This window comes from Amblyraja radiata, chromosome 14 (assembly GCF_010909765.2).
Source record: "Amblyraja radiata isolate CabotCenter1 chromosome 14, sAmbRad1.1.pri, whole genome shotgun sequence".
Classification (NCBI taxonomy): domain Eukaryota; kingdom Metazoa; phylum Chordata; class Chondrichthyes; order Rajiformes; family Rajidae; genus Amblyraja; species Amblyraja radiata.
This window is the reverse complement of record NC_045969.1, coordinates 25,056,059-25,070,452: the sequence shown is the minus strand read 5'-3', so window position 1 is coordinate 25,070,452 and position 14,394 is coordinate 25,056,059. Positions and strand designations below refer to the sequence as shown.

The 14,394-nt window shown below is 42.0% G+C and overlaps 1 protein-coding gene across 7 annotated transcripts in view; it reads right to left on the bottom strand.

Moving 5' to 3' along the window:
* Positions 1-14,394, bottom strand: part of rcbtb2 (RCC1 and BTB domain containing protein 2) — a 79,892-nt gene that overhangs the window by 35,920 nt on the left and 29,578 nt on the right. The window lies entirely within an intron of this gene.

Sequence of the window (14,394 nt, the reverse complement as noted above, 5' to 3'; positions counted from 1 at the left end):
GCCAAGAACAACAGACTCACAGGAATTGTAACTGATGATCTTGAATAATTTCCAATTTCCTCCTGCAAAATGTTGTGAAGGCAATGACCATTCTTTCTGATTCTACTACGCACTTCGTACCTTCACAAATAATTCTACACCCATCCTTGACCAATCTCTCAGGTAATTCAGACTATTCATAAACACAACCTGTTCACTGAGATATGTGACATGGGAGTTGGCAATTCAGCCCATAGCATTTGTGCTAGTTAAGAAAAATCCAACCAAGCTAATCACGTCTTCCAATGCGAGGTCCAGAACCGTTAAAGTCACATTTCTTCATTACACATCCAAGTAGTCTAATCATGCTTAAAGTTTCTCCCTCCACTACATTTTTAGGCAGAGAACTGCTTGATGAATGGAGGCTGCCAATGAATGTAGAGCAGCTCCTTATCTTCCCACTAATATTTTTAAATCCACATCCTGTTGTGTTTGACTACACTGCTAAGGGACAATAGACAATAGGTGCAGGAGTAGGCCATTCGGCCCTTCAAGCCATCACCGCCATTCAATATGTTCATAGAAACATAGAAACATAGAAACTAGGTGCAGGAGTAGGCCATTCGGCCCTTCGAGCCTGCACCGCCATTCAATATGATCATGGCTGATCATCCAACTCAGTATCCCGTACCTGCCTTCTCTCCATACCCTCTGATCCCCTTAGCCACAAGGGCCACATCTAACTCCCTCTTAAATATAGCCAATGAACTGGCCTCGACTACCCTCTGTGGCAGGGAGTTCCAGAGATTCACCACTCTCTGTGTGAAAAATGTTCTTCTCATCTCGGTTTTAAAGGATTTCCCCCTTATCCTTAAGCTGTGACCCCTTGTCCTGGACTTCCCCAACATCGGGAGCAATCTTCCTGCATCTAGCCTGTCCAACCCCTTAAGAATTTTGTAAGTTTCTATAAGATCCCCTCTCAATCTCCTAAATTCTAGAGAGTATAAACCAAGTCGATCCAGTCTTTCTTCATAAGACAGTCCTGACATCCCAGGAATCAGTCTGGTGAACCTTCTCTGCACTCCCTCTATGGCAATAATGTCCTTCCTCAGATTTGGAGACCAAAACTGTACGCAATACTCCAGGTGTGGTCTCACCAAGACCCTGTACAACTGCAGTAGAACCTCCCTGCTCCTATACTCAAATCCTTTTGCTATGAAAGCTAACATACCATTCGCTTTCTTCACTGCCTGCTGCACCTGCATGCCTACTTTCAATGACTGGTGTACCATGACACCCAGGTCTCGCTGCATCTCCCCATTTCCTAGTCGGCCACCATTTAGATAATAGTCTGTTTTCCTGTTTTTGCCACCAAAATGGATAACCTCACATTTATCCACATTATACTGCATCTGCCAAACATTTGCCCACTCACCCAGCCTATCCAAGTCACCTTGCAGTCTCCTAGCATCCTCCTCACAGCTAACACTGCCCCCCAGCTTAGTGTCATCCGCAAACTTGGAGATATTGCCTTCAATTCCCTCATCCAGATCATTAATATATATTGTAAATAGCTGGGGTCCCAGCACTGAGCCTTGCGGTACCCCACTAGTCACTGCCTGCCATTGTGAAAAGGACCCGTTTACTCCTACTCTTTGCTTCCTGTTTGCCAGCCAGTTCTCTATCCACATCAATACTGAACCCCCAATGCCGTGTGCTTTAAGTTTGTAAACTAATCTCTTATGTGGGACCTTGTCGAAAGCCTTCTGGAAGTCCAGATACACCACATCCACTGGTTCTCCCCTATCCACGCTACTAGTTACATCCTCGAAAAATTCTATAAGATTCGTCAGACATGATTTACCTTTTGTAAATCCATGCTGACTTTGTCCAATGATTTCACCACTTTCCAAATGTGCTGCTATCCCATCTTTAATAACTGACTCTAGCAGTTTCCCCACTACCGATGTTAGACTAACTGGTCTGTAATTCCCCGTTTTCTCTCTCCCTCCCTTCTTAAAAAGTGGGGTTACGTTTGCTACCCGCCAATCCTCAGGAACTACTCCAGAATCTAAAGAGTTTTGAAAGATTATTACTAATGCATCCACAATTTCTGGAGCTACTTCCTTAAGTACTCTGGGATGCAGCCTATCTGGCCCTGGGGATTTATCGGCCTTTAATCCATTTAATTTACCCAACACCACTTCCCGGCTAACCTGGATTTCACTCAATTCCTCCAACTCCTTTGACCCGCGGTCCCCTGCTATTTCCGGCAGATTATTTATGTCTTCCTTAGTGAAGACGGAACCAAAGTAGTTATTCAATTGGTCCGCCATATCCTTGTTCCCCATGATCAACTCACCCGTTTCTGACTGCAAGGGACCTACATTTGTTTTAACTAATCTCTTTCTTTTCACATGATTCATGGCTGATCATCCCCAATCAGTACCCCATTCCTGCCTTCTCCCCATATCCCCTGACTCCGCTATTTTTAAGCCCTATCTAGCTCTCTCTTGAAACAGGTTCTTTCTATTTAACTTTGTCCCTCATCATTTTATACATCATTTAATTTCCCATCACTATACCTATTCCAATAAAAACAACCACATCTAGTCCAATCTTACCTAACACTTAGACTTTTACAATCTTGGTAACATCTTAACGATTCGCCTCTACACTCTCTACGCTATAGTGTGATGTACAATATTCTTCACATTGCACAATTATACACAGTGCTTAGTGTATAAGCACTGTATACAATCATAGCACCCACTCCCCCCTCCTCCAATGTTATATTCTGTATTTTCACAAATTAAGGATAGAGCAACGAAAAATCAGACCAGGAAACAGGCCCTTCGGCCGACCGAGTCCGCGCTGATCAGCGATCCCCGGACATTAACACTACCCTACACACACCAGGGACAATTTTTCATTGATACCAATCTAATTAACCTACAAACTAAGCTGGGGGGCAGTGTTAGCTGTGAGGAGGATGCTAGGAGACTGCAAGGTGACTTGGATAGGCTGGGTGAGTGGGGAAATGTTTGGCAGATGCAGTATAATGTGGATAAATGTGAGGTTATCCATTTTGGTGGCAAAAACAGAAAAGCAGACTATTATCTAAATGGTGGCCGACTAGGAAAAGGTGAGATGCAGCGAGACCTGGGTGTCATGGTACACCAGTCATTGAAAGTGGGCATGCAGGTGCAGCAGGCAGTGAAGAAAGCGAATGGTATGTTAGCTTTCATAGCAAAAGGATTTGAGTATAGGAGCAGGGAGGTTCTACTGCAGTTGTACAGGGTCTTGGTGAGACCACACCTGGAGTATTGCGTACAGTTTTGGTCTCCAAATCTGAGGAAGGACATTATTGTCCATAGAGGGAGTGCAGAGAAGGTTCACCAGACTGATTCCTGGGATGTCAGGACTGTCTTATGAAGAAAGACTGGATAGACTTGGTTTATACTCTCTAGAATTTAGGAGATTGAGAGGGGATCTTATAGAAACTTACAAAATTCTTAAGGGGTTGGACAGGCTAGATGCAGGAAGATTGCTCCCGATGTTGGGGAAGTCCAGGACAAGGGGTCACAGCTTAAGGATAAGGGGGAAATCCTTTAAAACCGAGATGAGAAGAACTTTTTTCACACAGAGAGTGGTGAATCTCTGGAACTCCCTGCCACAGAGGGTAGTCGAGGCCAGTTCATTGGCTATATTTAAGAGGGAGTTAGATGTGGCCCTTGTGGCTAAGGGGATCAGAGGGTATGGAGAGAAGGCAGGTACGGGATACTGAGTTGGATGATCAGCCATGATCATATTGAATGGCGGTGCAGGCTCGAAGGGCCGAATGGCCTACTCCTGCACCTAATTTCTATGTTTCTATGTATGTAAACCTGTATGTATTTGAAGTGTGGGAGGAAACCGAAGATCTCTGAGAAAACCCACTCAGCTCATGGGGAGAATGTACAAATAAACAAATAAGTACAGTACAGGACTGTACTTGTCTGTACAGACAAGCAACTGCATTCAGGATCAAACCCGGGTTTCTGGTTTATGAATAAGGGGTAGGCCATTTAGAACTGAGATGAGGAAAAGCCTTTTCACCCAGAGAGTTGTGAATTTGTGGAATTCTCTGCCTCAGGTGGCAGTGGAGGCCAGTTCACTGGATGCATTCAAAAGAGAGTTTGATAGAGCTCTTGGGGCTAGCAGAATCAAGGGATATAGGGAGAAGGCAGGAACGGGGTACTGATTGTGGATGATCAGCCATGATCACATTGAATGGCGGTGTTGGCTCGAAGGGCCGAATGGCCTACTCCTGCACCTATTTTCTATGTATCTTCTCACAGCTATGATTTATTATTTCATCAACATTGCAAAGAGAAAATTAAGATTGGCCAAATGTCCCTGTGGAACAATAAGCAAAGACAAGAGATGGTATTAGGGGTGGGTGTAATCATTAAAACTTGCTTGGACACATCCTGTGCCTGACAATCAGGATCATGAACAGCCCATGACATGATTTAACATGCCTCAGGGTGCAGTTAGAACCAGTTGAGAAGCACTGACTCTCAAGCTGCAAACGGTGCAATTCTTGTATTGCTGAGAATTTCTCCAGTGTTTATTATGTGATCTGTAGATATGGAAGAGGACACTAACCTATGCATTATGCCCAGCTGCCTGCCATAGGAGCAAATTCATTATTGCCAGCAGGAGAGATATTAGAAATTACAAAAATAGATCTGAAATAAAAATAAAACTACTGGATGTTCTCCAAAGGACAAAAAGGTGGATGTAAAGTAAGAGTAAATAGTAGAATAATTTTCAGCAGCTCCGATCCAAGATGAGATTATGATTTGAAACTGGTGAACTTGTAAAGTGCTAATTCTACAGACAAGGTGCCGTCCCATTGCAGAACTGTGTCAGAAGGTGAGCTCAGCGTAGTGTTGGGGAAAACAGTTAAAATAATACACAACTAAAAGTTCATGTTGCTTGTGTACTGCATTGGGGTGTTTTACAAAGCATTTGTCCAGTTTGTAATATAAAGACTGAAGTATCAACAGGAAATACAGTAAATTAAATTGAAAAACATACTTGTAAATCATTGCTTTACGTGACAAGATTGATTAACACAGATCTGGATGATGAGAAGGGAAAAGAAAAGAGAGAGTTGCTACATCTCTGTACTTGTCTGGAAGGGATGGGTGTGCTGGGATTGACTGAAGCATGTATCAGGATGTTACAAAGAGCTCATTACTTCAGAATGTTGAAAAGGGAAGGGGCAAAGTGCTGGTATCCTGTGTAGTTGAGAGAAGTGCCAAAAGATGATTCACTGAGAATGAGGCGAGCATGAACAAGTGAAATCATTTTGTGGCTATGGAGTGCATTAATCATTGTGGAAATTGAGTTGAGAAAATGATATTAAGTACAGGAATGGAATGCGAGTTCTTACAGCAACAGGGTGACAGGAAATGTGGTTGTTAGCTATGTGAGTCACTGAACATAAACAGTGACCTCCATAATGTTTGGGACAGCATTTATTTATTTGCCTCTGTACTCCACAATTTGAGATTTGTAATAGAAAAAAATCACATGTGGTTAAAGTGCACATTGTCATAGAAATATAGAAAATAGGTGCAGGAGGAGGCCATTCGGCCCTTCGAGTCAGAACCGCCATTCATTGTGATCATGGCTGATCGTCCCCTATCAATAACCCGTGCCTGTCTTCTCCCCATGTCCCTCGACTCCACTAGCCCCTAGAGCTCTATCTAACTCTCTCTTAAATCCATCCAGTGACTTGGCCTCCACTGCCCTCTGTGGCAGGGAATTCCATAAATTCACAACTCTCTGGGGAAAAAGTTTTTTCTCACCTCAGTCTTAAATGACCTCCCCTTTATTCTAAGAGTGTGGCCCCTGGTTCTGGACTCGCCCAACATTGGGAACATTTTTCCTGCATCTAGCTTGTCCAGTCCTTTTATTATTTGTATATGTTTCTATAAGATCCCCCTCATCCTTCTAAACTCCAGTGAATACAATCATAGTCTTTTCAATCTTTCCTCATATGACAGTCCCGCCATCCCAGGATTGTCAGATTTTATTAAAGGGTGTTTTTATCAATTTTTGTTTCACCATGTAGAAATTACAGCTGTGTTTATACATAGTCCCCCATTTCAGGGCATCATAATGTTTGGGACACATGGCTTCACAGATGTTTGTAATTGCTCAGGTGTATTTAATTGCCTCCTTAATACAGGTATGAGAGAGTTCCCAGCATCTAGTCTTTCCATCACCTTTGGAAACTTTTATTGCTGTTTATCAACATGAGGACCAAAGTTGTGCCAATGAAAGTCAAAAAAGCCATTATGAGACTGAGAAACAAGAATAGAACTGTCAGCCAAACCTTAGGCTTACCAAAATTAACTGTTTGGAACATCATTAAGAAGAAAGAGAGCACTGGTGAGCTTACTAATAATCGCAAAGGGACTGGCAGGCCAAGGACGACCTCCACAGCTGATGACAGAAGAATTTTCTCTATAATAAAGAAAAATCCCCTAACACCTGTCCGACAGATCAGAAACACTCTTCGGGAGTCAGGTGTGGATTTGTCAATAACCACTATCCGCAGAAGATTTCATGAACAGAAATACAGAGGCTACACTGCAAGATGCAAACCACTGGCTAGCCGCAAAAATAGGATGGCCGGGTTACAGTTTGCCAAGAAGTACTTAAAGAGCAACCACAGTTCTGGAAAAGGTCTTGTGGACAGATGAGACGAAGATTAACATATCTGAGTGATGGCAAGAACAAAGTATGGAGAGCAGAAGGAACTGCCCAAGATTCAAAGCATACCACCTCATCTGTGAAACACGGTGGTGGGGGTGTTATGGTCTGGGCATGTATGGCTGCTGAAGGTACTGGCTCACTTATCTTCATTGATGATACAACTGCTGATGGTAGTAGCATAATGAATTGTGAAGTGCATAGACACATCCTATCTGCTCAAGTTCAAACAAATGCCTCAAAACTCATTGGCCGGTGGTTCATTCTACAGCAAGACAATGATCCCAAACATACCGCTAAAGCAACAAAGGAGTTTTTCAAAGCTAAAAAATGGTCAATACTTGAGTGGCCAAGTCAATCACCCGATCTGAACCCAATTGAGCATGCCTTTTATATGCTGAAGAGAAAACTGAAGGAGATTAGCCCCCAAAACAAGTATAAGCTAAAGATGGCAGCAATACAGGTCTGACAGAACATCACCAGAGAAGACATCCAGCAACTGGTGATGTCCATGAATCACAGACTCCAAGCAGTCATTGCATGCAAAGGATATGCAACAAAATATTAAACATGACTACTTTCATTTACATGACATTGCGGTGTCCCAAACATTATGGTGCCCCGAAATGGGGGGGGACTATGTATAAACACTGCTGTAATTTCTACATGGTGAAACCAAAATGTATAAAAATACATTTTATTAAAATCTGACAATGTGCACTTTAACCACATGTGATTTTTTTCTATTACAAATCTCAAATTGTGTACAAAGGCAAATAAATAAATTGTGTACAAAAGCAGATAAATAAATGATGGGTCTTTGTCCCAAACATTATGGAGGGCACTGTATACTGGCTGTTGTTCTATATCCAGAAATTGAGATAAGAAGAAAACAGATGTGCCATGGCAAATGATAGCTTGCAAATTGTGAAGATACCTAGTTTCAAATTATTAGAAAAAGATGGAGCGGGAGAATCTGAGTAAGACAAGCCAAATGAATGTTCCACATATCCCAAGACAATGGAGGTAGGGCTGAGACCCATATGGGTTCCTACAGCAGCACTCCCTTAATGAAAGTGGGGACTCAAAGCAGTTGTTGTTGAAGTAAGATTCAGCCAAGATGTTGTTGAAAGAGGATGGATTAAACCCATGTTCAAAGGCAGAGACAGCTTAAATTGGGGAGAAATGCAGGCAAGGACAGGACCACAAAAGTGAAAGCTGCTGACGTGGTAAAGCACATCTTGAGCATGGGTGGTAAGAGGCTGGACAAGGGTCATGGTAGGAAGGAAGTTCTGTAGGACGAGAACCTGGTGGATTTGTCTCTAGATTTTTGAAAGAAGGAAGTGGTTCAAATGATTCACCAAACAACTCTACCCCCATCTCTATGCCCCCCCCCCCTCCCCCCCCCCCTCCCCCCCCCCCCCCCCTCCTTAACCTTAAGTTTAATTACAAAAGTAAGATCGTATTTAAGAAGATTACAGGTTTAAAGAGGTTAGATTACAATGAGGGAAATAGTCATCAGGACCATAACAAACCACAATCCCCAGGTGGCTTGTTCCACTATCAAGTTACTGATACAGTTCCAATAGCAATGTTACTATGTACAGTGATCTGCAGATGTGGATCATCAGTACAAGCGCCGTGATAAAGAGCCATATTTCACAAGGAGATTTTTTTAGAGCTACAACAATGTTGGAAAGCCAACAGAATTTATGCATTTCCTATCAGCTACAATTCTCAAGGATAATAGGGGCATGTACTGTCCGTGACGTTAATTAAAACTGATAACACTACAGCTTTGAAGCTACAGGGAAATATCATTTTTCACAATCAATAAAGCTAGCCTGTCAGCTTACCCAATTAATGTATTGGAAAGAAAGTGAAAAGTAGCAGATGTTATTTTATCAACCATCTTAAATTATAGAATTATATTTAAGAACAAGACTGCACCAGATAGTTTGTTTGTTTTATAGAATTAAATCTGGGTGGATGTTTCCACAGAGGAAGTTTTAAATAACAGTAGGGAGGGACTAAGGGACTGGAGATAACATTACATGAATTGAGAATTGTTTAGTAAAAAGTAGGTTCAGAATTAAATCTGTAATTTTAAGTGTAGACAATGTATGCTTGGGACTCAGTAGTGTGAATATGACAACATAAAGAGTTAAGAGTACTGCAATTAATATTTGGAAAATTTAAATCCAATGAATTAAATTTTTTTTTTATAAATTACTACTGTCAATGATTGCTCGATTCAGCTCATTCACCACTGTTTTCCTTGGAAGACAATCTGTTCTGCGTACCTGATCGAAAGTTATTAACTCTTAACCTCCCACTGAAATGGACATACCTCAAGGTGCAAGTAGGAAAAGATAAATGCTACACATAAATGACAAATTCATTGATTTGTTTAAAATCTATTGCTGCAATTAACATGAAATTAGAAACCAAAGGAATTTCATTATTTTTGTTTAAGGCCAAGGGTACAACATCTGGCCCATGAGAAAGCACTGCAGATATAGTTAACGACTTGTTGGGCTACGGTTGTCACTGTTAAAATCTGATGGATGCAGTTCACTCAAATGCTGGATGACTGGCTATAGATCTAACATTGTACACAGTAATAACACACCATCTAACACAGTAAACGGGTCCTTTTCAGAATGGCAGGCATTGACTAGTGGGGTACCGCAAGGCTCAGTGCTGGGACCCCAGCTATTTACAATATATATTAATGATTTGGACGAGGGAATTGATTGCAACATCTCCAAGTTTGCGGATGACATGAAGCTGGGGGGCAGTGTTAGCTGTGAGGAGGATGCTAGGAGGCTGCAAGGTGACTTGGATAGGCTGGGTGAGTGGGCAAATGCATGGCAGATGCAGTATAATGTGGATAAATGTGAGGTTATCCACTTTGGTGGCAAAAACAGGAAAGTAGACTTTTATCTGAATGGTGGCCGATTAGGAAAAGGGGAGATGCAACGAGACCTGGGTGTCATGGTACACCAGTCATTGAAAGTAGGCATGCAGGTGCAGCAGGCAGTGAAGAAAGCAAATGGTATGTTAGCATTCATAGCAAAAGGATTTGAGTATAGGAGCAGGGAGGTTCTACTGCAGTTATACAGAGTCTTGGTGAGACCACACCTGGAGTATTGCATACAGTTTTGGTCTCCTAATCTGAGGAAAGACATTCTTGCCATAGAGGGAGTACAGAAAAGGTTCACCAGACTGATTCCTGGGATGTCAAGACTTTCATATGAAGAAAGACTGGATAGACTCGGCTTGTACTCGCTAGAATTTGGAAGATTGAGGGGGGATCTTATAGAAACTTACAAAATTTTTAAGGGGTTGGAGAGGCTAGATGCAGGAAGATTGTTCCCGATGTTCCAGTTTAGGATCCATTTTAAAATTATTTTATTTGCTTTTAAATCCCTGAATGGTCTTGCCCCGCCCTATCTATCTGAGCTTCTACACCCGCCCGCTCTCTCAGGTCAGATAATCAGCTGCTCCTGAGTGGGCCTAAAACTAAGCTGAAGCTCAGAGGGGACCGTGCCTTTGCTGAGTCGGCACCCAAATTATGGAACGATCTGCCTCTCCACATTAAACAGGCCTCTTCTCTGTCTGTTTTTAAATCACTTCTTAAAACCCATCTCTTCTCCGTGGCCTTTGATACCCAGTAAGATGTCGACTTTATTTACTTGATTTAATTTCTTATTTTGATTGCTTTTATTGCGTGGCTATTATTTTTAATCATGTTTTATGTCTTTTAATTTATTGTTGTATTTCATATGTAATTTTTGCACCTCATGTGAGCTGTTATGTTGTCTGTTTATGATGTCTTGTTTATTCTTATGTACAGCACTTTGGTCAACATTGGTTGTTTTAAAGTGCTTAACAAATAAAGTTGGATTGGATGTTGGGGAAGTCCAGAACCAGGGGTCACAGTTTAAGGATAAGAGGGAAATCTTTTAGGACCGAGATGAGAAAAACATTTTTCACACAGTGAGTGGTGAATCTCTGGAATTCTCTGCCACAGAAGGTAGTTGAGGCCAGTTCATTAGCTATATTTAAGAGGGAGTTAGATGTGGCCCTTGTGTCTAAAGGTATCAGGGGGTATGGAGCGAAGGCAGGTACAGGATACCGAGTTGGATGATCAGCCATGATCATATTGAGTGGCGGTGCAGGCTCGAAGGGCCGAATGGCCTACTCCTGCACCTATTTTCTATGTTTCTATGTACTGATGGGCACATGTATATCATAGATACATTGAGCCAGCACCGCCATTCAATGTGATCATGGCCGATCACCCACAATCAGTACCCCGTTCCTGCCTTCTCCCTACATCCCTTGATACCGCCAGCCCCAAGAGCTCTATCTAACTCTTTTGAATGCATCCAGTGAATCGGCCTCCACTGCCTTCTGAGGCAGAAAATTCCACAAATTCACAACTGTGTGAAAAACGTTTTTCCTCATCTCAGTTCTAAATGTCCAATCCCTTAATAATCTTAAATGTTTCTAAAATATCCTCTCATCCTTCTAAATTCCAGTGAATACAAGCCCAGTCGCTCCATTCTTTCATCATATGACAGTCCCGCCATCCTGGGAATTAACCTAGTGAACCTACGCTTTCCCTTAATTGCAAGAATGTTCTTCCTCAAATTAGGAGACCAAAACTGCACACAATACTCCAGGTGTGATCTCACCAGGACCCTGTACAACTGCAGAAGGACTTATTTGCTCCTATATTCAACTCCTTTTGTTATGAAGGTCAACATTCCATTAGTTTTCTTCACTGCCTGCTGTACCTGCATGCTTACTTTCAGTGACTGATGTACAAGGACACCCAGATCTCATTGTACTTCCCCCGTTTCCTAACCTGACACCATTCAGTGAATAATCTGCCTTCCTGTTCTTGCCACCAAAATGGATAACCACATTTATCCACATTATACTGCATCTGCCATGCATCTGCCCACTTACCCAACCTGTCCAAGTAACCCTGCATCCCCATAGCATCCTCTTCACAGTTCACACTGCCACCCAGCGTTGTGTCATCTGCAAATTTGCTAATGTTGCTTTTAATTCCTTCATCAAAATCATTAATGTATCTTGTAAATAGCTGCCGTCCCAGCACCGAGCCTTGCGGTACCCCACTAGTCACTACCTGCCATTCTGAAAGTGACCAGTTAATCCCTACTCTTTGTTTCTGTCTGCCAACCAATTTTCTATCCATGTCCATACCCTACCCCCAATACCATGTGCTCTAATTTTGCCCACTAATCTCCTGCGTGGGATCTTATACTCAGTACAGGATACTGAGTTGGATGATCAGCCATGATCATATTGAATGGCGGTGCAGGCTCAAAGGCCGAATGGCCTACTCCTGCACCTATTTTCTATGTTTCTATTATCAAAGGCTCTCTGAAAGTCCAGGTACACTACATCCACAGGTTCTCCCTTATCTATTTTACTTGTTACATCCTCAAAAAAATTCAGAAGATTAGTCAAGCATGATTTGCCCTTCGTAAATCCATGCTGACTCGAACCGATCCTGTTACTGCTATCCAAATGCACCGCTATTACATCTTTAATAATATACTCCATATTACATCTTTAATAATAATCTTCCCCACCACTGATGTCAGGGTAACTGGTCTATAATTCCATGCTTTCTCTCTCCCTCCTTTCTTAAAAAGTGGGATAACATTAGCTACCCTCCAATCCACAGGAACTGATCCAGAATCTATAGAACATTGGAAAATGATCACCAATGCATCCACGATTTCTAAAGCCACCTCCTCGAGTACTCTGGGATGCAGACCATCAGCCCCTGGGGATTTATCAGCCTTCAGTCCCATCAGTCTACCCAATACCATTTCCTGACTAATGTGAATTTCCTTCAGTTCCTCCATCACCCTCTGTCCCCTACTACCTCTGGGAGATTGTTTGTGTCTTCCTTGTTCCCCATAATAAATTCACCTGCTTCTGTCTTCAAGGGACCCACATTTGTCTTAACAATTTTTTCCCTCTTCACATACCTAAATAAGCTTTTACTATCCTTCTTTATATTCTTGGGCAGCTTACCTTCGTACTTCATCTTTTCTCCCCATATTCCCGTTTTAGTTACCTTCTGTTACCATCTTTAAAAGTTTCCCAATCCTTTGGCTTCCCGCTCATCTTTGCTATGTTATAAGTCTTCTTTTTTATTTTTATACTGTCCTTGACTTCCCTTGTCATCCACGATCGCCTCTTACTCCCCTTAGAATCTTTCTTCCTCTTTGGAATGAAATGATCCTGTATCTTCTGGATTATTCCCAGAAATACCTGCCATTAATGTTCCACTGTCATCCCTGCTAGGGTCATTTTCCAATCAACTTTGGCCAGCTCCTCCTTCATGCCTCCATAGTCCCCTTTGTTCAACTGCAATACTCCCTCTCAAATTGCAGATTAAAAAATCATATTATGGTCACTACCTCCGAATGGTTCCTTTACCTTGTGTACCCTTATCAAATCCAGTTCATTACACAACTCTAAATCCAGAATTGCCTTCTCGCTGGTTGGCTTCAGTACAAGCTGTTCTAAGAATCCATCTCAGAGCCACTCCACAAACTCCTTTTCTTGGGGTCCAGTACCAACCTGATTGTCCCAATCTACCTACGTTGAAATCTCCCATAACCATGAAATCTCCCATTATATAAATATCGGGATACAAGTTGGTCATCATTTGCATTGGAAAATTTAAATAAAACTGAGCAGATAAAATCTGGGATTAAAAAAATAATAGTAGTATCAATAGTTATTAACTTTGGGAACTGGTCTAACAAAGTGGAAAAGACACCAGTGGGTGAAGCAAAGAGGGGCCAACAAAGTGGGCTGCAACAGGGTCAGCTTGATCTCATTGGTTCTGGCACATGACAATCTAATTGTCACCAGCAATCAAGAGAGTGATTTGAAGAGAAACTAGTACATTTCTTATATATGACTGAAGAAGGGTTTCGGCCCGAAACGTCGCCTATTTCCTTCGCTCCATAGATGCTGCTGCACCCGCTGAGTTCCTCCAGCAATTTTGTGTACCTTTCTTATATATGACTGATACATCTACAAGAAGGTACGTATCCACATGTTATTACAAAATTAAGTATAATTGTGCTTTCCTACTTAAACCTGTATATTGCTCTTTTCATGCCACAAATTTTTTTCCATAGAAATTTTCTGCAGTCTGAGGCTCCGGAATTAGCAGACACTGTGCAACTGCAGACTACGGCCCCTAGGTAGAGATGTAGAGTAATTATTTACCTTTTACAAATTGAATGAGCTGCTATAGTTGTTGCCCTTGATAAACATTATCTTTAAAAAAGAATCCTCTAACTTCTAAAATTGTCTCTCTCCCACACTCACCCCACTTTCTGCCCAATGCCCCACTGAATACAATGAAAATATGTTTACTACAAACCAACAGACTCACAATTACCTGGACTACACTTCCTCCCACATTGTGCCTCTTGCAAAAACACTATCCCCTACGTTCAATTCCTCTGTCCCCGGTGTAACTGCTCCCAAGATGAGACTTTCCATTCTAGGACATCCGTAGTGTCGTCTTTCTTTAGTAATTGTGGTTTCCTCCCTACTGTTGTAGATTGTTCC